Source organism: Choloepus didactylus, chromosome 10 (assembly GCF_015220235.1).
Source record: "Choloepus didactylus isolate mChoDid1 chromosome 10, mChoDid1.pri, whole genome shotgun sequence".
Taxonomy (NCBI): domain Eukaryota; kingdom Metazoa; phylum Chordata; class Mammalia; order Pilosa; family Megalonychidae; genus Choloepus; species Choloepus didactylus.
In genome coordinates, this window is record NC_051316.1 from 47,730,001 (window position 1) to 47,756,259 (window position 26,259).

The 26,259-nt window shown below is 40.0% G+C and overlaps 1 protein-coding gene across 4 annotated transcripts in view; it reads right to left on the bottom strand.

Annotated features, from left to right (window-relative positions):
• The window catches only part of PIP5K1B (phosphatidylinositol-4-phosphate 5-kinase type 1 beta), a 343,315-nt gene that overhangs the window by 313,865 nt on the left and 3,191 nt on the right, over window positions 1–26,259 (bottom strand). The window contains exon 1 of one of the 4 annotated variants that reach the window (XM_037851228.1): window positions 8,197–8,322. The exons of the other annotated variants lie outside the window; for them this stretch is intronic. The gene's annotated coding sequence lies outside the window, so the exon portion shown is untranslated. Of the gene's footprint in view, window positions 1–8,196; window positions 8,323–26,259 lie in introns of those variants that run through there. 4 annotated transcript variants of the gene reach the window in all.

The window sequence follows — 26,259 nt, forward strand, 5'->3', positions numbered from 1 at the left end:
TGATGCTTTTGTTCTAGGGACCTCAAAGGTCATTGCTTCACTGGCCTCACAATGTGCCTTTGAACTGGGCCAGGAGCCAGTGTGCAGATTTTCATTCTACAAATTGAGAAATAAGCAGAGGGGCTGGGGGTGTGGGGGGTTAGACACAAGAGAGAGGTTAAGCCACTTGACCAGAGGTCACAAATGTTAGAAGACCAAGAATTAGTCACAATTTTCTCTTCTCGGACTAGAGCTTACACTGCGTCTAGATACCATTTGTGTAATGTATGCAAAATGTCTTTTAAAAACACAAGAAATTTGATTCAATGAAACCAGGAGATAAACTCTCTTAGTTATAATAGGAATAAGAGAGCTATCAATGGATATATTCTTTCCCTCTGAAATTTTAAAATAGTGAGAATGACAAATGAGAAGCAAAAATTCTGCACTGGTTTTGTGGACTATTTTGCCAATCCAATTTCCCTTTTTAGTCAGAAATGGAATATTCTAGCTACAAATACATTTTAAACAGGCACTTTCAATTTAGTTCATGGTACATCAGCTGATGTAAACCCTTATAAAACTTCAAGCTGTTCGTTTGTGTTTTTTTATTTCATTCTTCTAAAAGAGAATAAAAATAATCAATGAAAAGTAGTATGAGCAACTAGCATGTAGAAGGCACGGGATCTGTTAGGCTGGGTAGGAAATACAAAGCGGGAAAGATGTGGTCCCTGCTGTCGGGATTTGAGTCTGCCTGGGGAGATAAGCTGAGAACAAATGAACAGTGAGTCTCAAAGGAAAGCTCCCAAGGTGCAGCAAAAGCAAGAAGGCCTAAGGGAAAGTTTGCCAAGAAGTCCCTTCTGGTAAAGTAAGCATGGAGATCTATGGGATCAAAGAAGCTTCCAGAACAGTGGTGTCATGAAACTGATGCTATTTTCTTAAACAGAGAAGAGAACAGAAGTAGATTCAGTAAGAGAAAATGTTAGGAGCAAAAGTATAGAGAAATGAAATCACAAATTAAAGTCAGGGAATGATGGCTCTTAGCCATCTTCTCATTCTGCAAACCCTTTCAGGGAAATTTCATTTAATCCCATGGCTCTTTTTTTAAAATGCAATTTTATTGAGATATATTCACACACCATATAGTCCATCCAAAGTATACAATCAAGGGCTTTCAGTATCATCCTATAGTTGTGTTTATTGCCACAATCAATCTTAGAACACTTTCATTACTCCAAAATAAAGAGAAAAATAAAAATAAAAATAAAAATAAAAATGAACACCCAAAACATCCCTTACCCCAACCCCCAATTATTTATACATATATATATTTGTCTTTATTTTATTACTCATCTGCCCATACATTGGGTAAAGGGAGTGTCAATCACAAGGTTTTCCATCCTTTCACTTTCAGCCTCTTTGTGTCCCTGTGTCTAAGATGAGTCTCTTGTATGCAACATATTGATGGTTCATTTTTTTTTGATCCATTCTGCGAATCCATATCTTTTAATTGGGGAGTTTAATCTATTTACATTCAACGTTATAACCGTGAAGGCATTTCTTCAATCAGCCATCTTATCCTTTGGTTTATGGTTGTCATATTTTTCCCCTCTGTCTATTAATATCCTTTATTGTACCCATACCGAATCTCTTTAGTACTGAACCTTTCTCCAAGTCTCTCTGTCCTTTTTTTGTTTCTCTGTCTGTAGGGCTCCCTTTAGTATCTCCAGTAGGGCAGGTCTCTTGTTAGCAAATTCTCTCAGCATTTGTTTGTCTGTGAAAAGTTTAAGCTCTCCCTCAAATTTGAAGGAGAGCTTTGCTGGATAAAGTATTCTTGGCTGGAAATTTTTCTCACTCAAAATTTTAAATATATCATGCCACTGCCTTCTCGCCTCCATGGTGGCTGCTGAGTAGTCACTACTTAGTCTTATGCTGTTTCCTTTGTATGTGGTGAATTGCTTTTCTCTTGCTGCTTTCAGAACTTGCTCCTTCTCTTCCGTGTTTAACAGTGTGATCAGTATATGTCTCGGAGTGGGTTTATTTGGATTTATTCTATTTGGAGTTCGCTGAGCATTTACGATTTGTGTATTTATGTTGTTTAGAAGATTTGGGAAGTTTTCCCCAACAATTTCTTTCAATACTCTTCCTAGACCTTTACCCTTTTCTTCCCCTTCTGGGACACCAATGAGTCTTATATTTGGACGTTTCATATTATCTATCATATCCCTGAGGTCCATTTCGATTTTTTCAATTTTTTTCCCCATTCTTTCTTTTATGCTTTCATTTTCCATTCTGTCATCTTCCAGGTCACTGATTCGTTGTTCAACTTCCTCTAGTCTTGTACTATGAGTGTCCAGAATCTTTTTAATTTGGTCAACAGTTTCTTTAATTTCCATAAGATCATCCATTTTTTTTATTTAGTCTTGCAATGTCTTCTTTATGCTCTTCTAGGGTCTTCTTAATTTCCTTTGTATCCTGTACTATGGTCTCATTGTTCATCTTTAGTTCTTTGAGTAGCTGCTCTAGGTGCTGTGTCTCTTCTGATCTTTTGATTTGGGTGCTTGGGCTTGGGTTATCCATATCGTCTGGTTTTTTCATATGCTTTATAATTTTCTGTTGTTTTTGGCCTCGTGGCATTTGCTGAACTTGATAGGGTTCTTTTAGGATTTGTAGACCAATTGAAGTCCTTATCTCGAATTTATCAGATCTACAGCTTCGTGGAGTACACTTTCTCTAACTAACCAGCAGGTGGCGTCCACGAGCCACCTGTTCTCCACAAGCCAGTTCTCCCCTGCTTAGCCTTTTTGGTGAGTGGGGGAGTGAGTCTTGTGGGGTCCAATTGGTGTACCAAGCTTGCATGTGTAGTTGGTGTTGCCTGCCCTGTATATGGGGCGTGTTTCTGGGCAGTCAGGGAGGGGGGGTGGCCCTAACAATCAAATCTCCCTGGTGATCCTAGAGTTTTAAAGCTGCTGCAATAGTCTAATCCTTCAGTTCAGTCCTGCCACAGTTTGTCTCTGCCACTGACCCACAAGTCCTTGGTATTGGCGTATGGCTCCTGAGACTCGCAAGTGGGCCCCTCTTCCAGGCTGTGCACCCCGGGTCCTCTGTTGAGGGATGACTGTGCTATGTCACAGGTGAGTGCCGTCCCCCCAGGGCAGTTCTGGGCTGCTGGGCTGTGTAGGGAGGCTCCCAGTCTGCTGAAATGATGGCTGAATGGGGCTTTGTTAATTCACACTGCTCCACCTTCCCAACTCTGGGACAATCAGCTGAGGTTGCAGGGAAGGCTAATGTCCACGCTCAGTTTTGTGGTGTGTGCCTGTTATTTGAAGCACTTCTGTCACACTGGGTTGTGTGGGGCAGCTCTGGGCTATGGGGCTGGCGATGGGCAGGAGTGTTTCCTGTCCACCAGGATGATGGCTGTGAGCGGACACCCCCTTTTCTTGGGAAGTTGTGGTGTTCAGTGAATTTTCTCAGCCACTGGATTATTGCCTTTTGTCTCAGAGCTCTCTTAGTTCTGCTCTTGACTTGACCTGCCCAAATTGCAAGTCTTTGAAGCTTTCTGTATTGGGCTTCTTAGAGTAATTGTTTTAGAAAAAGAAAAAAGGATTAAAAAAAAAAGGGCCCTCCTCAGAGATCTAATGGGTTATTGAAATGCTAAGAGACAAAGCAACCAGGGCCATTAAGGAAAGGTCCACAGGGCAGAGAGATCAGCTTTTCTTCGGGATTTGCATATGCACCTCGGGGCCTGAGCTCTGCCCTTCCCCTTTCTATGTGCACCAGAACTCCAAAAATCCTCCGCTTTTATTTTGGAGTTTTTCGTGTTGTTTTTTTTCTATGCCTGTCTCCTCTCTGATGGGCTGGCTGCTCTCAGATTCTCTGGTGTCTGGTCTCAGTCTATCTATGGTTGGAGTTTGGATCAGTAGAATGAGTTTCCGATAAGGGCTGCCACTGCAGTTCTCCCTTGTCCTTCCCGGAGCTGACAGCCCCTCCTCCCACGGGACTGAGCCTGGCAGGGAGGGGCACGGGTCCCCTGGCCGCAAAAACTTACAGATTTCGCTGATCTCAGCAGTTCCACGTTTTCATGAGTGTTGTATGAAGTATGCCCAAAGTCAGATTGCTCTGTGGTGTCCAGTCCACACAGTTCCTGGCTTTCTACCTACTTTCCTGGAGGAGTAACTAAAACATACAGCTCACCAGTCCGCCATCTTGCCCAGCCTCAATCACAAGGTTTTAACAATCACACAGTCACACAATAAAAGCTATAGAGTTATACAATTATCATCAGGAATCAAGTTTACTGGATTACAGTTCAACAGATTCAGTTGTTTCCTTCTAGCTACTCTAATACACTAGAAACTAAAAATGAATATCTTTATAATGAATAAGAATAACCTCCAGAATGACCTCTCTACTCTATTTGAAATCTCTTAGCCACTGAAACTTTATTTTGTTTCATTTCTTTTCCCCCTTTTGGTCAAGAAGGTGTTGTCAATCCCATGATGCCAAGGCCAGGTTCATCCGCACGAGTCATATCCCACGTTGCCAGGGAGACTTACACCCCTGGGAGTCAAGTCCCATGAAGGGGGGAGGGCAGTGAGTTTACCTGCAGAGCTGGCTTAGAGAGAGCAACAAAAGAGGTTCTCTGGAAGTGTCTCTTAGGCACAAGTATAAGTAGGCTTAGGTTCTCCTTTGCAGGAATAAGTTTCATAAAGGCAAGACCCAAGATACAGGGCTTGACTTATTAAATTATCCCATGGCTCTTTAATCACTCCCCAGAGACCAATGACCATAACTCCACCTCCATCATGAACTCCTCCCCTCCCGTCCATACTCATATACAGCTTCCATCTGGATGTTCCACCTGTAGGAGCTACAGGCATCCCAATCTCATCCACTCCCACAGCCTTAATCACTTCCCAGAGGTGAATGCCCATGAGACAGCTGGTGTCCCCATCATGGGCCTCCCTCATGGCCACAGTGCACCCAGATGTCCCACAGGTGTGTCAACTACATGTCACAGCCCTCCTGCCTGGACCACCACACACGTGCTGCCTCTTCTCCACAGTTCTCTCAGTTGAACATAACCTCCTACTCTCTCCAGCCACTCAAACCAAAAGCCAGACAATTATCTTCTACTACTCCCATTTCTTCAGAATTCAAGTAATAACAAAGTCCTACAAATTGTCCCTCCTACACCTCAAATCCACTTACTCTTCCCCATCCTCACAATCTTAATCCAGGCCCTCACTGTCGTTCCTGAAACTGCCCTCCATGTCTCCAGTCTCCTTCCCTTCTAATTCATTTTCCAAATAGGAGCCTATGTTTCTGACCTAAAACAAAATGTGAGCTCATCACTGAATGTGAAAATCTTCTAGTTGCTCTCACCACTATACCATATCACTATGATGACGACGACAATGATGATAATGAACAGTCAATTAGGGTTATACTATGGAAGGCCTTTGGACCAAACCAAGGCATTTAGATTTTATCCTACAGACAAAGTAAAGTATCTGATGATTTTTGAGGATGCAGTGACAAAAATTAGTCTCTGGTAACAGGTATTATATAATTGATCAAAGTGGGTAGAGAGGGAGATCCAGAAGCCATTTAGGAGGCTGTTCTAACAGACCAGGTAAGAGGAGTTAATAAACACAGAGGAGAGAACAGAGAGGAATATCTTTTCAAAGTTCCTCAGCACTTGGTGGCTGCAGAGACATAGGGATGAGGAAAGTAAAAAAGATGGCTAAAATTTCAAAAGTAGGTAAAAAGAATGAGCGTATTTCTTTGGAAACTTAGAATTTGGGAAGGGAGGAAAATGCAGTTTTTAAAAAGGGGCCAGACACAGGTAGATGTTCCATTTCATAAAAGTTCTTTCATAGAAGGATGGGATCACAGGAGTGGATGAGTGGCTAAGGGAGGGTCAGGTATGAAGTTATTAGACTGTTCTCAATGCTGCAGCCCAAAATGCATGAGATGAAAATAGGGCTAAGATTTGCAATTGAACAAGGCCACTCACTGGGAAAGGAACTACCAGGCAGCAGTAAGACTAGAAGCCAGAATGTTGAAATTTTAAAAAGGAACGGGAGCAAGGAATTGAGGGGAAAGTCAGAGCTTAAGAAAATCATTCATTCATTCAACAATGTTTGGGCCATGTTTGGGCCAGGCACTCATCTAGGTGCTGGGGGTACAGAAATGAAACAAACCTAGTCTCTGCACTGTGGGGCTTTATGTTCCAGGAGGGACAGACAAATGAAGAAAGAGACGAAAATGTAATGCCAGGGCGTGCTGCTGGTGTCATCTAAAGCAGATAGGGACACATGCAAGATCCTTAACGTTCACCTCTAAAGTGATTCAAGAGGTCTTCTGACAGATGTAGAAGGTGACTATTCCTTATATAAAGTTTGTGCAAAATGAAATGATGTATCATGTTTATATCATAAATTGCCACATAGGGGAGGGAGTTTCTGGAAAATGCAAAGCTAAATAATGGCGCCCAACAGTACACAAATCTTAAAAGTTGAATTTCCATTTTGTTTGCTATAAACAAACTTAAACAAAAGCCATATTTCTCTGTTAACCCTTAGCATGAGGGACTTTCTGATTTCCCACTTGTTTCATTTTTCATAAATCTTTACTGCTTAGTCTAAAATATATGTCTTGGGAAAAACAATAAAAGGGCATTACTTAAACATAACTTGCCAAAGCAAATGATGCCACTGCTTTTTTTTCTCTTCCATATTATAAATTCATAAGCCCAAGAAGCATCTGGCTTATATCACGCCTTAAAAATGAGTTTAAGTTTTCATTATTCACCTTACTTGTTTCATTGTGGGCATTAGAGTTTGTTTTCCAATGGAAGATGGAACTCAGGAAAAATTGGGGAAATTTTCTATGGAATTTCACCAAATTCAGAGAAATACCTTTGGCAATCTGTACCCTCTAAAGGTAGAAAATGTTGAAAAGGAAACTATCACCAAAACATCCATAAATCAACACTTGTTTAACTTAAATGAAAAAAGACTATGAAAGCATGCTGCAGATCATAAAGTGGAAAACACATCCTAAATATTTTATTAAAAGAAATAAAATAGAAAACATGGTGTATCTTAGTGTAAAGGTAACACCTTATTTATCTGAACAGACCAAAACAGGATATAAGGGAAGCATGCTCTTCCTTGGCCAAAGAATGAAATGAAAGAAAAAGAACTAAAGCCTGCTTGTTTTGCAAAGATAATTAGAGCCCCTCCCTCACAAGCTGCTTTTTTTTTCTTTTTTCTTTTTTTTAATTTCAATTTTAATGGCTAATACAGGTCTACTTGGAAAACACAATTCTACCAATATGGGAGTCATCTGGTTCCCACAATCACCAGAGATTTGCAAAGGCAAACAATTATGAGGAAGGGGGTATCACTGCTGAAAACCAGGGACATAGAGCCAAAAATAAATCAATAAAAAGAAGACAAGATTTTCAAAACATCAAAGTGGGGCCATTTGGTACAGGGGCAAAGAGTTTTACATCCTTGAATAGATCCTAAAGCTATCACTTTATTATAGCCGACTACAATCATCAAAATGACAACCTCATATCATCAAAGACAAAGTGTACTTTGTGCTGTGTAATCTTTTAAAGAATCTTTTAAAGGATGTGACAACTTTAGGGACAATTTCTGTACAAAAATTAGCTATGATAAATGTAGGTACTTAAAGGAGCAAACAATGAGAAAATGTATTCTTGAAATAGAACAGCTTGTCCAAAGGTCCTGGGTAGCCAAGAGTTTCTTGTTTTGAGTCCCTTTCATTTTGTGCTGGAATGGCCAATTAAAATGGACAGGCCTGATGTCTCAATGAATTTCAGGTAGAAAAAAAATATGCTGTCAAATTGTTCTTGACGTATTTTTAAGTTGGGTGTTTTTTGTTTTTGTTTTTCCTTACAGGATTCAGGTTCTAGATAAAATAAATTGGTATGACTTTCAAGGTGAGCATTATATGAAAAATATTGACATCTCCCAGTTGAAAGTCCATGTTTCATTACTGTAGCTTATCTCTCCTACATTACAGACAAGGCAGCCTTCTGAGTCATTTCTCCCCAACTCTAAACTCTATCAAATGCCTGCTCTTGAAGTTTCACATTCTCAACAGGAGTTAGGACTTCAGGGGGCAAAGGGGATGGTTTGGGGGCTTCTGCAGTCATTGTTGGCTCCCCAGTAAACTTACATCTCTGATCTGAGCTTCTGTATAGGCAACACTGGAGTGGATGGTAGATTAGATTCATGTTTTCCAAACTGCAGGTCTCAACCCATTAGCAGGGAACAAATTCAATTTGGTGGCTTATGACCAGAGCTTGGTGGAGGCTGGGAAGAAGAGGGTACAGATCAGAAAATAATCAAGTACATCTCATGTAGTATGGTTAATAATGAAACATGAAACTTGCTTTGATTGTACAACTATTTCTGTCTATGCATGTACAGGATTTCAACAGAGAATGTGTTTCTTACAGGGCAATGACTTGGCCATAAAGAGCTGGCACTTCTGTTTTACTGGCAACACAATTGTGACAGAGTAACTAAAAAGGCCAGATGCAAAGATTAAATGCAAACTTAGGTTAGGTCCATTTCTATTAACTAGTTTCTGTAGGGTGCTGTATTCTTGTTTCTTATACTGAAGATACTCTAGAACAGAGATAATACTTTAGCTTCCAATTAACTCCTTCCTCAACAATACTTTTCTCTTAACTAATTAGATTGCTATGATTAGCCTTTATATTTAGATTAAATGAGCATATTCTGTGCTGGGGGAGAAGAGGCAAATCTCTTTTATACAGTGTGGAAGCCCTTTGAGGTGGAAGTCCTGTAATAGTCCAGAGAAAAGTCAGACCCTAGTGGCACATCTCAAGACAACCTCCCTTCAACTGCACCTCTCTCTTCTTTTCTCTAAATAACAGTCATTTCCATCCTTTACATTCCTTTTGATACCTCCCCCCATTTACTTTGACAATTTTATAAACAATCCACACACTGGTTAGAAATTAAGATATAAAAGGTACATGATGAAAAGTGTCCTTCCCGTCTCACCCCAGCTATCCATATCCAGTTCACCTCCCCAGAGCAAACAAGTGTACCAGTATCTTGGACATGCTTTCAGAAATATGTGATATGATGACCAGTCTTCTTGGGGATGACAACTGCAACTACCACATAGAAATGCTGATGATGACAGCTGTGGGATTAGGTAGTAGTGAAAAAAAGCCATCAGCACTTGAGGTGGCTTATTCATGACCTTTATAAATTTTCCTTTGTTTAATGAGAATTTACCAAACCAAAAAAAAAAAAAAAAAAAAAAAAAAAGGATTTTTTAAAAAGCATCAATGTACTAGCATTCATTTCTTTATGTATTCAACAAAACTGTATATGTGCCAGCACCAGGCTGAATGCTGGGAATGCAACGGGAAAAAAAGCTCATCAACGTGGATTTTACCCTCCTGCGGCTTAAGGCTTAGTAAAGGAGTCAGAATGAATCAAGGAATCACAATACTGGCCACTTTCTGGGTGCAGGTTGCTGGACCTGTCACAGCCTGGGGATAAGCAGTGAAGGCCTCCTTCCAAGGTAACCCTAGAGCTGTGGCCTGAAGCAGGAGCAGCAAGTATGAGGAACAACACATGAGGTGCATGGCAGGTCAAGGGACTGGAAGGTGCTCAGCATGGCCGGAAGGCACACAAGAAGTGGAAGGGGGCAAGGGTCATGGTGGTAAAGAGGCTGCAGCCACAGGCAGGACCCAGACTGTGCAGAGCCTCAGAGACCACCTCAGGATCTGGGTGTTTACTCCAGGCAAAATGGGAGGCCACTGACGAGTGGGGGCAGATCCACCCTACCCCACTCCCAAAGTTCAGGGAGTTTTCCTCCTATTTCAACTGGTTTCTATTATGAGGAAGCACAGAGAATGGATTTCAAGCCATTCTTCTTTACTCAACCTGCCAGTTATGAAAAGAAAACCAGGACCTTCTCCCCAAAGCTGCCAGGATAAACCACAGTCATGGGTCAGACACAAGCATCTTTTAGAATAGGATTAAGTTTTATTATCAGCTGGTAGTTGGAGTGTTTCTCCACTATGGTGGCCACAACTGTGACACTGGGAAGACACTAACGCCCAGCAAAGAGCCTGCCCCAATCAAGATAATGGAGTGGAGATGCTTCAGGGCTCCATCCCCCATAGAAGTTTTGAACAATCAGGAAAAACTGACAAAAACATCTTTCTCAAAGCTCCAGAAGACAATTAAAAGGCTGTAGCAACAGGGTGAGTGCTGAATCAAGAAAAGGCTACTTAAAAGCAGTAGTATCTCGTGTTGCCCTGGGTGGCCCCTCTCTAACCCCACAGTGGCTTGGGGTGGAGCCAGCCACTCTCCCATTGTGGATCCCTGGCCCCGGTTCTGAAGGGAGCAAAGTAATCTTCATCTATGGACTGGGAGCATATATCTCTGGCCCAATCTGTATGATGGAGGCCTAAGGGACTCACTGCGCCAGAACTTGTCCTGCATGTAGAAGGCAGTTCACAGAGCTCACCTACAGAACACCATGAGAGAGCCATCAGGTCGTGCCGTCTGGGGCAAGGGATTGCTGGCTGTAGGACATACAGTGTAGTGCCTAGGACTATGAGAAAGTCCTAGGTAAGTAAGAAGGGGCATTTGGAATGTGTAAACAGGGGAATTCCCAGGGCCACTCACACATGCTCAAGACAAGATGCATGCACATAAACGATCAGGGCAGACCCTTCGTTTTGGCCTGAAGCTATTCTCCAAACTAAATGTATAGATAAGCCCTGAAGGAGAGCACTGCCCAGGTCAATTGGCAAAGATTGGGAAAGGATTTCTTTTCTTTTCTTTTCTTTTTTTTTTCTTTGTTGGGGCATTTAAGGAAATCTCTGTCATAACACTAGGTGGATAGTTTAAGGAACAAATGCCCCAGAGCCTAAATTCCAGTGATAACTCATTAAAATATTAAAACACCCAGGTTTCAATAAAAGGTAACAAACATACAAATAAACAGGAAGCACCATCCCAGGTAAAGGAGAAGATTAAAGAATTAGAAACAACCAAGGAGGATGTCAGACTTGGGACATTCCAGACAAAGACATTTAAAAAATGATGCTAAATAGAAGAGCTAAAGGAAAACACGGACACAGAATTAAAGGAAACAGAAGAATGGAAGATGAACACAAACAGAATATCAATAGAGAGATTAATAGTATGAAAGGGGCCTATTATAAAGTCACAGGGGTCAAAACAGCATGGTATTGGCACACAGATACACATATTGATCAACGGAATCAGACTGAGAGTTCAGAAATAGGCCCCCAGATACATGGTCAACTGATTTTTGATAAGGCCCCCAAACCCGCTGAACAGGGACAGAATAGTCTCTTCACCAAATGGGGCTGGAAGAACTGGACAGCCACAAACAAAAGAACGAAAGAGGGCCCTTACCTCACACCCTATACAAAAGTTAACTCCAAGTGGATCAAAGACCTCAATATAAGAGACAGCACAATAAAATTCTTAGAAGATAATACAGAGAAACATCTTCAAGACTAGTATTAGGAGGTCGATTCTTAGACCTTACACCCAAAGCACAAGCAACAAAAGAAAAAACAGATAAATAGGAACTCCTCAAAATCAAAAGCTTCTGCACCTCAAAAAACTCTGTCAGAAAGGTGAAGAGGCAGCCAACGCACTGGGAGAAAATATTTGAAAACCATATATCTGGTAAGAGACTGATATCCTGTATACATAACAAAATCCTACAACTCAATGACAACACTACAAACAGCTCAATTATAAAATGGGCAAAAGATATGAAAAGCTATTTTCCCAAAGAGGAAATACAAATGGGCTAAAAAAAACATACGAAAAAAAGGTTCATCTTCAGTAGCTATTAGAGAAATGCAAATCAAAACCACAATGAGACACCATCTCATACCAATAAAAATGGCTGCCATTAAACAAACAGGAAATAATAAATGCTGGAGAGGATGCGGAGAAATTGGAACTCTTATTCATTGCTGGTGGGAATGTATAATGGTACAGACACTATGGAAGACAGTTTGGCAGTTTCTCAGAAAACTAGATATTGAATTACCCTATGCTCCGGCAATTCCACTTATCAGTATATACCCAGAAGATCTGAAAACAGTGACACGAACAGACATTTGCACACCAATGTTCATAGCGGCATTGTTCACAATTGCCAAGAGATGGAAACAATCCAAGTGTCCTTCAATAGAGAGTGGATAAACAAAATGTGGTATAGTCATACGATGGATTACTATGCAGTAGCAAGAAGGAACAAGGCCCTGAAACATATGGCAACATGGATGAACCCTGAAGCAATAATGCTGAGTGAAATAAGTCAAACACAAATGGAGAAATACCGTATGTTACCACTTCTATGAACTCACTGAACAATGCAAAATCAGTGTCTTCTAATGTAGAATATTGGGGAATGTAGAATAGTGATAGACAGAAGATACTGAGGGGGAATGATAATCTAAGGTGTTCAGATATGTTAATGATGGTGAATTCAAAGGTATGAGAATGGATAGGGGTGATGATTGTGTATTAATGGGATTATAAATATCAGAGCTGTAATGAAGGCAAACAGGATGGAAAGGGGTTGTTTAAAGGCATGTATTCCAGAGATGAGCACCACAAATATAGATAGGTACTTGCATGATGTACTTCTAAGGTATGACACTATACAGAGAGTTGACAACAGAATAGTATACAGAAAAAAATCTACCTATTGCATACTAGAGACTATAATTAATACGAATACCATACTAGTACCACACAAATACTAGGGTCAAACAATTAAGGGCTGAAAAGAGCTACGAGGTGTTTTGGTCACAAGAATTGTTTAAATTGGAGAGAGATGAGGATTGTACAACTAAATGATGATAAGGTGAGATATGGATGGATTATCGTGGATATAACATATGCTGTGTGAACTTAGGAACCCCCTACTTTATAAGTCAAACCCTCAATCTTGAGGCTTTCTCTGGTGAAACTTACGGTTGTAAAGGGGAGGCTAAGCCCACCTATAATTATGCCCAGGAGTCACCTCCAGAGAACCTGTTTTCTTGCTCAAATATGGACTTTCTCTCTCTAAGCCTCACTCTGCAAATAAATTCATCCCCCTGCCCCTGATGTGGGACAGGACTCCCTAGAGGAATGAGTCTCCCTGGTGATATAGGACACGCCAGACCCTGGCATCGAGTGGTTGAGAATGCCTTTTTGACCAAAAAGGGGAAAAGAAAGGCAAAAAAATAAGTTTTCAGTGGCTAAGAATACAAACAGTCAAGAGGCTGTCCTGGAGGTCACTCCTATGCAAGTGTGATGGTTAGGTTCATGTGTCAACTTGGCCAGGTGCTAGTACCCAGATGTCTGGTCAAGCAAACACTGGCCCAACAATTTCTGTGAGGATGTTTGTGGCTGGTTAATAAACCAACAGGCTGGTTTATTAAATCATCAGTCAATTGACTGCAGCTGTGACTGATGACTCACCAAAGGGCGTGTCTTCCACAATGAGAGAATGCAATTGGCTGGATTTAATCCAATTAATCAGTTGAAGACTTCTAAGTGAGACAGATAGAGGGCATTCACTTCTTCGGCTGCCCAGTGAAGCGTTTCCTGAGGAGTTCGTCGAAGTTGCTGGTTCGTTTCCTGAGTTCATCATCGAACACATTCGTTGAAGATCCCAGTTCATTTCCTGAGGAGTTCGTCGAAGTTGCCGGTTCATTTCCTGAGGAGTTCACTGGACATCTTCCTTGGAGTTGACAGTTTGCTGACTGCTCTACAGAATTTGGACTCATGCATACCCACAGTTGCATGAGTCACTTTTATAAATTTTATAGTCATAGACACCTCTCATTGATTCTGTTTCCCTAGAGAACCCCAACTAATACAGCGAGCTTCAGCTACATATGCCAAATGACCACAGTATGATAAGCCCAGGTCAAAAGGTAGTCCCGAAAACCCTAAAGAATACCCAGATCCTTATGAGAGACTCTGTAGAAGTTTCACTCACTAAGTTTATTCTTCAGAAACTTAAATCCTCCGGAGTCCTCCTATGCCAGCTAAGTCCCAAAACCCAGAGGCAATATCCTCTTCAGAAACAGCAACAAGATGTGTCCCCTTTTCCCATAATGTCGATACCCCTTTTCAACATGAACAAGTTAGGGTGGTCACTGCCCAGACATTCCTGAAGATCAGGAAAGTGATTAAACTAGAGGAAAGGGTAGCAACAGACAAGATGGAATTTAACAAAGGATTATGAATATTGAATCTCTGTACAATTTTCTTCTTAGTTGCTAGGGTATTAGAATAGCTAGAAGGAAAGAACTGAAATGGTGGAACTGTAACCCATAGCATCCTTTGAAATTTGTTCTATAGCTACTTGTTAAATTGTAATTTGAAAGTTATCACCTTTTTGTATAAATGTTATATTTCAATAAGGAAATAATTGAAACTATGGTACTGTTAACTCATAACATTTTTGGAAATTTCATAAATAACAACTTGTTAAATCATACTTGAAAGACATTACATTTTTTAATATATGTTATATTTCACAATAAGGAAATAACTGAAATTGTAGAAATGTAACCCATAAAATTCTTTGAAATCTGCTAACTACTTGTTAAATTGCATTTGGAAAGTTATTACTTCTATATGTTACATTCTACAATAAAAAATATGATTTAAAAAAAAAAGTATGAAAGGGAACCAAGCAGAGCTAAAGACCACAGTAACAGAAAGAGCAGTTTGGAGCTAGCAGAAGAAATGATCAGTGAACTTGAAGGTAAGACAACTGAAATCATCCAGTCTAGGGAGAGAAAGAGGAAACTATGAAGAAAAGTCAGCAGAGCCTGAGGAACCTGTGGGACACCATCAAATGTACCAATATCCACACTATGGGAGTCCCAGAAGGAGAAGAGAGAGAGAAAGGGGCAGAGAGAATGTTCAAAGCAATAACGACTGAAAACTTCCCAAACTTATCAAAATACATGAATATACACATCTAAGATGCTCAACAAACTACAACCAGGAGAAATCCAAATATACCCGTGCTGCAACATTTTATAACCAGACTGTCAAATGCCAAAGTTAAAGAGAGAATTCTGAAAGCCAGAAGAGAAAAGCAGCATGTCACATACAAGAGAGCCTCAGAAAGATCTGTCTCTTTCTCATTGGAAAATATGGAGTCAAGAAGGCAAGGGGATGAAACATCTTAATCTTTCCCTCATTTTTGGAGGACAGTTTTCCCAGATGCAGAATTCTTGGTTGACAATTTTTTGCTGTCAGTACTTTTAGATATTTCCAGATAAACAAAAGTTGAGGGAGTTTGTCACCACTAGACTGGCCTTACAAGAGATGCTAAACAGACTTCTTTCAGTTGAAAGGAAAGGACAACAGACAATAGATCAAAGCTGCATGAAGAAATAAAGATCTCTAGTTAGAGTAATGACATGGGTAAATATAAATGCCAGTACTAGTGTATTTTTTAGTTTGTAACTCCACTTTTTACTTCCTATAGGCTCTAAAAGGCAACTGTATAAACTATAATGATAAATCAGTGGTTTTGGACTCATAATATATAAATACATAATATATACGGAGAAGTATAGGGATATAGTTTGTGTATACTATTGAAGTTATGTCATTATCAAAGAAAACAAGATTGTTATAGATTTAGGATCTTAAATTTACACTCCATGGTAACTACAAAGAAAATAATGGAGAATATGCATGCTCATAGGGACAGTACAGGCTTCCAGGGACAGAGACCAAGGAGAATGAGGTGCTAATACAAAATGGGTGTGGGGTTTCTGTTTGCGGAGAAGGGTAAGTTTTAGTAAAAAAGGGTAGTGAGGGTACCACAATATTGTGAATGTGATTAATTCCGTATGTTTGGAAGTGATTGAGATGGGAAGTTTATGCTGTATCTATGTTGCCACAGTTAAAAACAAACAAAAAAGAAAGAACTAAAGAGACAATGACAATTAAATGCAATACATGATCCTGGACAGAATCTAATAAAGGAGGAGAAAAGACTCAAAAGGACAGTATGGGGGCTATAGAAATAAAGCTAAATGACAAATGAGCCGCAAAGGACAGGAATGGGAAAAAGGCAATTTTATTTTTATTGTTACTATTTTTTAGTTAATTCTTACTGGCTCTTCAACACATTGAAACTAAACCAGGCTGGCCCTGGGGCACTGTTATTGCGAGCAGATGAGGGGAATGATTGAGAGATTGAAGATAGAATAATCATGTGAAATTCCCATTATCTCTTGCTGGTGGCTCTGTTTGGCTGAACACAACCACAGGGCATGAGAATCAGTGCTGCAGTCAGTAAAGCTGAGTTTCCCACATTTGTGGGAAATCACAGGGGTCAGCACATCCGGAATAAAATCAAGGCTTGCCCTGAGAGAATCACCTTTGCAATCACGGTATTTCCCCTACCAATGTCAGGGTAATGCTAGCTTCAGAAATGATTGGGAGAGGACAGAAGAAGATGGCAGCATAGACAGGAGTGGAAGTTAGTAGTCCCCCTGGAGCAACTAATAAACAACCAGGAACAAGTAGTAAATGATCTGGAATAACTGCTGGAGGACAATCGTGACTGTCCACACATCGTGCGCCAACCTGGATTGGGAGGAATGCCTGAGATCGCAGAGTGGAATCTGTGAGTAGAAACTGCAGGCACAAGCTGGGAACCCCCTCCCCCTACCGCAGCCCAAACTGCAAAGCCTCGCTGTGATAGAGAGCAGCACTCTCTGACAAGTGAATATACCTCAGTACAGCTCCAACTGGGGTTTTAATTAACAAATGTGGACTGCTCAATGCAAGCTACAAATCCCCAACAAGCAGACACAGGCTTTTAGTGACGACTGACCTTGAAGAGCCAGGGGATTTCTCTGTTCCGGGAGGTGGAGCCCAGAGGACAGGGTACTATTTCTGGCTTAAGGGTGAAACTGGGGGTCGTTGACTGGCCAAGAAAGGGGGCTTTCTGTCCCTTTTTCTCTCTCTCAACCTGAGTGGCTCAGTGGAGAAAGCCTCAGCCATTTTCATTTCACAGTGCTCTGACCCAGAAAAGGGTGGAGATAGCAGAGTCAGAGAGACAAAGAACTTATTTAAATGAAGATGTAAACTCCCTAGGGGGTATATCTTCCTTAAGAGGAAGGAGGCAGTGCCCAGATCTACTACTGGCCTTCCATTCAGAACCAGATCCCAGAGCCTAGGGGAAAACAGCCAAATCAGTAACTAAGTGGGCCACACCTCCTTACACTAGTCAGGAGCAACAGGCTGACAGACGCCACCTGATTGGAGACACCACCTGTCTTCTAAGACACACCCTCAAAGAAACCTGATATTGAATATTGCCCCCTTCTGGGATCTGAGCCCATTCTGGTCTGGGAAAACCTGATTGGGGTAACCAAGGAAACCAGATGACTAGACAACAGAAAACTACAACCTACGCTAAGAAAATCAAAGTTATGGCCCAGTCAAAGGAATAAACTTATACTTCAACTGAGATACAGGAATTGAAATAACTAATGCTAAATCAATTCAAAAAGTTTAGGGAAAATATGGCAAAAGAGATGAAGTGTATAATGATAACACTGGGCGTACATAAGGTAGAAATCAAAAGTTCGAAAAAACAACTGGCAGAATCTATGGAAATGAAAAGCACAACACAAGAGATGAAAGACACAATGGAGACATACAACAGCAGATCTCAAGAGGCAGAAGAAAACACTCAGGAACTGGAGAACAAGACACCTGAAATCCTACACACAAAAGAACAGATAGGGAAAAGAATGGAAAAATATGAGCAACAGTTCAGGGAGTTGAATGACAACACAAAGAGCATGAATGTATGTGTCATGGATGTTCCAGAAGGAGAGGAGAAGGGAAAAGGGGCAGAAGCAATAACAGAGGAAATAGTCAACGAAAATTTCCCATCTCTTATGAAAGACATAAAATTACAGATCCAAGAAGCACAGCATACCCCAAACAGAATAGATATGAATAGGCCTACGCCAAGATACTTACTAATCAGATTATCAAACATCAAAGACAAAGAGAGAATCCTGAAAGCAGCAAGAGAAAAGCGATCCATCACACACAAAGGAAGCTTGATAAGACTATATGTGGATTTCTCAGTAGAAACCACAGAGGCAAGAAGGAAGTGGGGTGATTTATTTAAGATACCGAAAGAGAAAAACCACCAACCAAGAATCTTATATCTGGCAAAACTGTCCTTCAAATATGAGGGACAGTTTAAAATATTTTCTGACAAAAAGACAATGACAGAGTTTGTGAACAAGATACCTGCACTACAGGAAATACTAAAGGGAGCACTACAGATAGATAGGAAAAGAGGAGTGAGAGGTTTGGAACACAATTTTGGGTGATGGTAGCACAGCCAGGTAAGTAGACTAAACAAAGATGATTGTGAGTACGGTTGAAAGAGGAAGGTTAGGAGCATGTGGGACACCAGAAGGCAAGAGGAAAGATAAAGACAAGGACTGTATAATTCAGTGAAACCTAGAGGGCTCAACAATTGTGATAAAATATACAAATATGTTTTCTCATGAGGGAGAACAAATGAATGTCCAACCTTGCAAGGTGTTAAAAATAGGGAGGTATTGGGGGAAAAATACAATCAATGCAAACTAGAGACTATAATTAACAGAAACATTGTTATTATGCTTCCTTTAATGTAACAAAGGCAATATACCAAAGCTAAATGCATATAAGAGGGGGACATAAGGGAGGGGTATGGGACTCTTGGTATTGGTGATGTTGTCTCTTTATTCAGCTTTAGTTTAATGCTATCTTTCCTTTTGTTGTTTCCTAGCTGTAGCTTTTTCTTTTCTTTTCTTTCTTTTTCCTTTTTCTTTTGTCTCTTTACCTTCTTTGACTCCTCCTCCTTCTTTGTGGAAGAAATGGAGATGTCCTTATATAGATAGTAGTGATGGTGATGAATACATAAATACGTGACTATATAGGGAACCCTCGATTGTTTACTTAGGACGGAATGTATGGTGTGTGAACAAAACTGTCTTTAAAAAAATGGGCTGATGAAGAAACCTTGAGGGCACCATATTTACTAAAATAAGTCAGACACATAAGGACAAACATTGCAGGGTCTCACTGATATGAACTAATTGTAATATGTAAACTCATAGACATGAAATGTAAGTTATCAGGATACAGAAAGAGGCTAAAGAATGGGGCAAGGTTGCTTATTATGAGCAGAATGTTCAACTAGGGTGAACTTAAATGTTTGGAAATGGACAGAGATGACGGTAGCATGTGTAGGAATAACTAACAATGCTGAATGATGCGTGAATGTGGTGGAAAGGGGAAGCCCAGAGTCACGTATGTCACCAGAAGGAAAATTGGAGGTTAAAAGATGGGAATGTATAAAACAGTGACTCTTGTGGTAGGCAATGTCTGTGATTAACTGTTCAAATATTAGAAACCTCTTTCATGAATTAGAACAAATGTATGATACTATAACTAGAAGTTAATAATAGAGGGGTATATAAGGAAAAAATATACCTATTGCAAACTACATACTACAGTTAACAGTATTTTAACATTCTTTCATCAACAGTAACAAATGTACTATACCAAAACTATGAGTCTATAATGGAGGGGGGTGGTTAGGGGGACAGGAGGATTTGAGTTTCCTTTTTTTTGGTCTGTATTTCTTTTCTGGAGTAATGAAAATGTTCTAAAAATTGAAAAAAAACTAATTGTGGTGATGAATGCACAGCTGTATGATGGTACCAGGGGCAAATGATTGTACACTTTGGATCTTTGGATAATTGTATGGGATGTGAACAATCTCAATAAAAAAAAAATGTATGAACAGAGAGACAGAAAGATAAAGCAAATGCAATAAAATGCTAACATGGGAATGTGAAAAAAAAGGACATTATTGGGACACATGAAAAAATTGGAATACAGACTGTAAGCTTTATTTTATATCAACATTACATTTCTTGAACTTGATAACGGCACTTAGATGGTTACATAAAGGAATATCCTTGTTCTTAAGAAATGTATATGGCAGTATTCTGTGCTCCAGGAGTATAATATATTCAACCTATAGCCAAGTGTTCAGAAAATGGATAGACAGACAAGAGAGATGGACAGATAGAACAGTAAGGCAAATGTGGCAAAATGTTAAAATTAAAGGATTTGGATGTTGGGGACTGAATTGCGTCCCCCAGAAAAGGCCTTCTCAGGACCCAATCCCTGGTTCTGTGGGTGTGAACCCATTTGTAAGTAGGATTGTTGATGATATTATTAGTTAAGGTGTGCCCAAACTGAAGGAAGGTTTATAAGCTGAAGTTTATAAGCAAAGGAAAACGGGTGCCAGAGACGAAACCACAGGGAGCAGCCAGAAGTTGGAAGTAAACAGAACACAGAAGAGAACGGACAGGACACCCCCAGGTGATGGAAAAGCCAAGGAACCCCAAAGATTGCCGGCAGCCAGCTGCAGAATGCCAGTCTTCAGGAAGAAAGCATAGCCTTGCTAATACATCAGTTTTGGACTTCTCCTAGCCTCAAAACCATGAGCCAATGAATTTCTGTCATTAAGCCAACCCATTGTATGGTATTTGTTTTAGCATCCAAGAAACTAAAACACTGGTTATCTGGGGGCAGGGGTGGGGATGAAGTTGGGGGAGGGGGGTATGTTTGGGTTCTCTGCATGGCATTTATATCATTTCTGAAACTGTCCTCTAAGTTTGAAAACATTTCAAAAATAGAAAGTTAAAAAAAAAAAGAAAAAAGGAAAAAAAAAAACCCACCAGTACATAACCAAGTGCAGTTGGTGGAGCAGTCTTTGGCTCCTCCTCACAATGAGTAACCACGCTGGAGGATTCCCAGAGCACATGCAGAACTTGGTATTGAGGTGGGGTTGGCCAGGTCTCTAAGTCCGCACTGGAATTTTCATCTCATGCCACTGTAGTTATGACTGTGGACCTGACCACACTCCAGGAGAGCAAAAGCTTCAGAGGAGGACACTGGAAGAACAAGTCTTCAGAGGCTGTACAAGAATTCAAAAGGTCACTCAGCCTGGAGAGCTCCAGAGGGCTGAATCTGTCTGCTTCCTTGGGGGGACAGATTGGGTATGAAAAGTAAATTCCAGCCAGCAGAATTTAAGGTCCTCTTCAGGCCTTCCCATTCACTGTGGCTGCAGTATGGACAACGACCAAGGAGAGGACCAGAGTGGACTCAGAATAGTCAGGCTATTCAGTCCAGGAGAGATGAGAAGTTGGGCTAGGATAAAATCAGCAGAAATGATGAGAGGTAGGCAGAAGGGGGAGATATTCAGGAAGCAAAAATCAATAGATATCGGCGATGGATTAGATGTGATGGGTAAAAAGTAGGGTTCAAGGATGGTGCTGAAGTTTCTGCCTTGTGCTAGTGGTGCCCATCACAGAGCTAGGGAACTCTGCAATAGCACCAGGTTTGGAGAGGAAAGGTCAGGAGTCTGTTCTTGGACATGCAGAATTTGAGGAGCTTTTGAGTTATCCAAGTACAAATGTCAATTACGCAATCTGGAGCCCAGGGAGAGGCTTAGGTTGAAGATATTAAATTTTAGATTCACTTATGTGTTCTTTTCTAAAACTCTTGTTCCAAAACTGCATTTTGAGGTGACACAGCATGAAGCAGGGAAAAGAATATGGGCTTTAAAAGCAGAAAAACCAGGGTATGATTCTTGGCTTCACCACTTCTGGGCTCTGTGCTCCTGAGCAAGTTACTAACCTATGTTTCCATATCGTCCTCTGTCAGCAAAGCTGCTGCAGCCCAATTTGCAAGGGTGTGGGGAAGACGAAAAGAAATAGCACTCAAGAAGTGCCTGGAATAGAGTAAGCACTTGTAAAGGTCAGTCCCCTGCTTGACAGCCAGGCCCATGTTTATACTTTATGGTATACCCCAAAGTACCTGGTAGTGTCTTGGGCAAGTGGTCCATCAGTATCTAGTATATTGAACATCCTGCAGAGTTGGCAGAAAAACACTTTACTCTTCCTAAACAACCACTAGCTCTCAAAATCAAGCTGCACCCTAGTTTCCTATTGAAGCAAATCCCAAACATAAGTTACGTATGGCGCCAATGTCTTACCCTCATCACCCACAGACATTGGTCCATCTCCCAGGCCTAGGAGAACCCATCACCTGGCAGCATCAGTAACTATCCAAGGCTTCTTGTTACTATATTAAGTCCTAGGTACTCAACCCTGCCTCTAGAATTTGTTTCTCTTGTGATCCACCCAGCTGAGAAAAGTCAAGACTGAAGAAGGAGATTTTTCATATCTTCCCCGGTATTGCTGAGAGGGCAAGCAGATGTACCCCACCACACACAGATTCACCACACCCAGGATTCACCCAGAAATAATGAACCTTTCAGGAGGTTTATACTTCACTGCCCATGGTGAGTATCCTTCAGAATCACCTGGAGGTCTGTTCATCTCGTTTCTGATTCAACTGACCTGGGGGAGGAGTATGAGAATTTGCATTTCTAGGGTGTTTCCAGGTGATTCTGACACAGCTGGCCTGAGGACTACACTTTGAGAACAACTCTCCTGTCTTCTTCCATGATACTGGACTACTGATGTATCTACTGTTTAAAGAAACACCACCTGGGGCAAGTTTTTACGTGAGGCTTTGCCCTGTGTGTTTACACCAGGGTTCTTAAACAGAAATGACATATTTATGATTTAGGTATTCTTTCAGACCCCTTATTAACAGTTTCAGAATGTTTTGTTTTATGCTTGTGTAATTTCTACTTATCTGTGCGCTGCTATTCCTTTTTGAGTAAATGTAAAGGAGTAATAATTCCTTAATAGAGATACTACTTCATGAAAATGCCAGAAATTACTCATGGAAACAAGCATTGTTTCCTCCTCCTGGAGGTCTAGGTTGTCACCCTAATGGAGCTGCCGGAGCTGCCATTTACGAAATCCTTCACAGCTGAACTTGTTCAGCTGGAGTAGCTTCAGGGGAAGCCCATTTTCATCTTGAAGGGATGGATGGGATTCATTCATTCATTCAAGTATTTACTAGGCACCAGCTATGTGCCAAGCACTAGAAAAATAGTGGTAAAGAAAAACTATGGCCTCTGCCCTCAAAGAACTTATAATTTGGGGTTGAGTGTGAGTTTGGGGGTAAGTGACAGAAAACCAAGTAAAGTAAGTAAATGTACAGTCATTGTGACAAGTGAAGAAAACATACAGGGAAGATGACATTTAAGCTAATTAATGTAAGAAACCTTAAAATCCATTCTTGTCACGTGAACTCTGAGCCAAACTCCCCACTAAGCCATGCTGGGTAGGTTAAAAATATGTTTATCTGATACTTTTAAAGAAAAACAGAAAAATATTTTACATTTATATTATTATTTTTGTTAAAGAAGAGAAGTAACCAAACATTATTCCTAGGCAGTCTGGTTCAAAAGCTCTTGGTGGTCTGGTGAAAAATACCATTTATGATAACAAATGAAAGATCACTACCAATTATTGAAAGTAGTATCTATCAGCCTGCCTGATAAACTAAAATGGTTTGGAAAATAATAGAACCATTAGACTAAAATTATAAAACGTCCCAAGACTTTGAAGAGTGATACTCATCTGGGTGCATAAATCATTCAATATACATTTTTTATGAAATCCCCACCACTTACCAGGCCTAATGGGAAGGTCCAAGAATACAAAGATAAACAAAACATGATGCCTAACTTTATTCATTAACAAATATTTGCTAAACACCTACTATGTGCTTACCATTCCTTCAAGGAGGTCACAGTATCGTTTCTCTTTCATTGTTATTGCTGCTTTTGTTTCCTTACTTTATTGCCAAGTATAACAGACCCAGAAATCATGACAGTGCGCATAGTTAAAAAAAAAAAGAAGAAAAAAATGAGTATTAAATTTTAAAAATCCATTACCCAACATTTTGAATTTATTGCATTTCTTGTGATATCCTGTCTATGAAGCAAAGAAACTTATTTTTATGGCTGGCCATAACTTTATACTTCTCCCCAAACCTCTTGCTCAGGAGAACTGGATGGCAAAAGCTTAAATATCACCTTTTTCTTACAAAACTAATGAACTTTCTACAATCTTGTTTCTGAATTTTAGTTCCAATTGAAGTAATTATACTCCCTAGGCCAACAGTGCTCTCCCCATCCCAACCCACCACACATACATTTTTGAAGTGGGAACAATATTAAACACTCAGGGCTTTATCTTTCATTACAATTTGAGAATTGATTTTCTAAAAATGTTACAGAAAGCAAATCTCAAGAACTTACTGCTCACCTATTAGGTATACTCCCAAGAACATACTGCATACTCATTGTTTATTCAGCCCCCTGAACAACATAGAAATTAGCTACAAAAAGAAACACACCATGTGGTGGTCCATTCAAGGGTGGGTTGGTTTTTTTTTTTTCTTTAAACCCAAAATAATATCAAGGCTCTGTCAGCTGACTGAACATGTAGCCATGTTCCAATCATTATCTTTGTTTTAAATTTTCCAAGATAATGCAGTTTGGATAGCACTCCTGTTGTTCTCCAGTATCATTTCTTTTAAATGTTTCTGATGAAGCTCTACAGAAGTAGATGCAATTGAGAATAGAATACACAAAATCAAGCCTGTTTTCTCTGGCCTAATGTTTTAAATTGAAAGGAACCTGATTGAATAAAACCCTTCATCAATGGCAGTTAACTGTTGAAGACTAAGCACTTCAAAAATCTCATCAATAGATTATGTAAAGTTTATTAAAGTTTATCTGACAAAAAAAAAATACTAAATACAACAAAAAGCTACGTTACTTCCCTCCCCTCTCCCTTACTTCCCTGGTATTCAGAAGAAAGTAACACATCCTGCTCCACAGATTAAGTTCACAAATGAACAGCTGAACTACATAATGTACAGTTCTAACTGGGCAGCTTTAAAAATAAATAAAAAGGACTCCTTCCAACTCCAGTTGATAAAAAGAAAACAAGTTTCTGCTACAAATACATTTAGGACTTGATGTTTTACAGAGTAAATCTAATGAAGGCTTCAGCTATAGGGGAAAAAAATATTTTTCCAGGATATTAAATGTTCTGGTTCACCATTTAACAGAAGAAGATGCAAAATGAAAGTGCAAATTAAATGTATACATATTTATGACTTTACCAGCTGTATAACATGGCCACCTTTGGCTTCTGGCTTTATTTACCAGGAAGAAAAGCTTAGAAAACCAGCATACGTTTGTGTTTCTATTCAAACAGTTCCCTCCCTGCAAGCACTGGTTAGCAAAATATTAATTCTGAGTCTCGGGATGTATGTAAACCAAGAGAATCATAATGAATGGATGAAAATGGGCAAACATTTTCTCCTCAATGGTGTCTGTTTGGACAAGAAATTTTTTAACGTGCATACTAAATCATTTAAAAATGTGCCACCTCCCTAGTAATTACTAGTAAACAGAAGATTTCTGTAAACCCCTATGAATTTCAAAAGTAAAATACTGCATCTTCACCATAGAAACCCTGGCATAACCTTGAATATGAACCTTAAGAATTCCATGTTAGCCCTGGCTCTTATACTAACCACCTGTGTGACCACAGGCAAGTCCATTCACTTGTTTTCTTACCCATAAAGGTGTGAGTCTCTGAAGTAGTTAATATCTGTATTCTCTATAAGAAAGAAATATACCTCAATCCTCAATATAAATGGCTGGATCTATTAGTGATATTTTAAAACACATCATAATTCTTTATCATCATCCTTCTAGAAATGAAAACACAACTTTTCTGTATATAGAAAGGAAGGATGGAAAGAGAAGAGAGATTCCTAAAGCGAACAGAAACTAGGTTGGTTTTGTTAATTAGGTTCCCCCTGCACAACCACAGCCAGTATTATCCTCTGCTAAAATTTACTCAGTACCCTAAAGAAAACAAGAGTGGTTGTTCTCCATCTCAACATATACTCTTTCATAAAATGGCACAAGTCAATTTCCAGCAATGTACTTTTTAGCCAGCTACACATTACTAATATTTAAAGGGGAGGGTACAAAAATGCACGACAAAGAAATCACGAGTCTACTGTGTATATGAAAAAAGAAAACACTTCTTTACATGAAGTATTCAGGAAGGAGAGCAGTAAGCCACTGCTGTACCTGCTGGCTTCAGGAAGCACACCTCATATACAT